The following is a 2,273-nucleotide window of genomic DNA, read 5'->3' as shown; positions in this document are numbered from 1 at the left end:
TTAGCGCGGGTTATTCACTAGTTTTTTAATGGAATATGTTAATATGACGACGGATCTTATCATTGGTTTATTTTAATGTAGGGTGTACATGAGTCGGGTGAAGCCAGATTTGATGTGACACAAATCCGACTCGAAATATACACTGGGTCTATTTATTAGACTCGAATCCGGCCATAAATCTGATAAAATCAATACACTTTTGGGCCACAATTATACCCGGTGAAAACCGGGCCGTTAACATTACATTACGTTGATACCTTCTTGCAAGCTAGCATGTAAAGACTCCAATCATTATTTAACATGATAAAATTCACTTAGAAAAATATAACAAAAACCAACCCTTCTTCAAAATTAAAGCATAACCACAATCAATACTAAAGTATAACCACAATCAATATTAATATTGTCTAATAATACCAAATATTTAAATCAATACAAATAACACAATATTATGCATTAGTCTAAAGTCTTATGCATTCTAAACATAAAACATTAACTTATAGTCTTATAATGACTAATAACACAAAATATTAAGATTTACCATACTTAAATTCCACATAAGAATAGTCATGATCCATCATTAATAACACAAAATATTAATTTGTATGATGACCGAGCCACCGGACCGACTTCGAGTGACCCGAGCTATGGCCTGGACCCGACCTGAAATAATGACCAAGTCTATTTTTGAGACCCTTACACGACCATAAATCCAATGAAATTACACCAAATTAGTCCCTAAAGTGTTCGGAATCGGATCGAACCTTCGGGCCGGACCGGGTCATGTGGACCCCTATTTTAATGGTTTTAATTTTGCACCCTTGACATAATTTTGATCAATTAAATTGCCAAAATAGACTATAAGCTGTAAAGGAAATAGGGGGCGCTCACTGAAATAGAAATTAAAAAGAGAGAATAAAATACTATACTTTTTCTCAAGAAAAGAAAAAAAAAAAACTTAGCAGCCCTGTTAGCCTCCAAATTGAAGCATAGATCATAAATGATCATAAAACCATGTCTCACAAATTACCTAGGTATGAAAAATCCAATTTGTCATCTTCATTGGTGGTCCAAGGACTACAAAGTACGTCTTTTATTTTATATTTCTTATATATAAATAGATACATCTTAATTAAAAAAAAAAAAAGGTTTAACCTTGAAGTCAAAATTTTTAAAATAATTATCAGCTAAAGACATTTTACTTTTACAAAAATTCTGATTAAGTCAATGAAAATGTTTAATAACCAAAGAAAATTAGCCAAAAACAGCCATAATTTATCTTATTTAGTATTTATTAATTGTTGCGACAATTAATTAATATTAAATAAGACAAGTTCTGACTGTTTTTTTTGTCTATCTAGCATTATTCTTAAGTCAAAATATTAAATCATACATTTTGGATTGATTGAAACTATAAATAGTTTTAGAAGGTAATTTTATTTGTGTATAAGATATTTAAATCATGTGATGATAAACCTCTTTTAGCATGAAATATTTTTTATTCACATTTTACTTGAATCCATAACTATTAATGAAGTTTGTGTTGGTCAAGTCGAATTAGAAACTAAAGCATTTACTTTTATTAAAAAAAAAAAAACAGGGAAAGAAAAAAAGAAACCACCACTTGCTGCTATTTATGTTTGTTTAGTCATAATCATAAATAATAATTTACTTAATTCGTTATATTAAAATGGGAGAGTATATTTGGATGATGATATGCGTGAGTCATTGCCACCTCAAAGCACAAATTAAAGTCAGCATTACGCCAACTAAGAAAATTAGCTAAGCAACATTTTTTCCCCGCCATTGGAAAATGGAAACAAGAAGCTTGTTTTTGTCGTTCATGTCATTGTTGCATCATTCATATTTCATCATGTTCCTCGTAAGTCGTAACACAAATAAGTTTGAGATAATCTTCATGAGTTTGAATTTGAAAATTTTGGAAAGGAAAAATTTTTAGTTAATATTCAATTTTTTCATAAAATTTGAATTCGACTCAATTAAATTTTTAAAATTTTAACAGATTTAAATTAAATTTTAAAATTTATAATCGTAATTTATATTAGTTTTCAAGCTGATTTTTGTTATTGGCGTATTGATTCGATACATTAATTTGTTGCTATTTAAATTTTTCGCTCGGATTTTATGTGATTGAGATTTATTAAAATTTTTATAATTTGACTGGTGCTCTCTAGAGTTCTAAAATTTTTAATTTAAACTTATTAATTATTATTGTTCTATTCATGAAGATGTTAGAAGTTTGTCAAATTTAT

Source organism: Arachis ipaensis, chromosome B05 (assembly GCF_000816755.2).
Source record: "Arachis ipaensis cultivar K30076 chromosome B05, Araip1.1, whole genome shotgun sequence".
Lineage (NCBI taxonomy): Eukaryota > Viridiplantae > Streptophyta > Magnoliopsida > Fabales > Fabaceae > Arachis > Arachis ipaensis.
The sequence above is the reverse complement of the archived record's forward strand: the minus strand, read 5'-3'. Positions refer to the sequence as shown.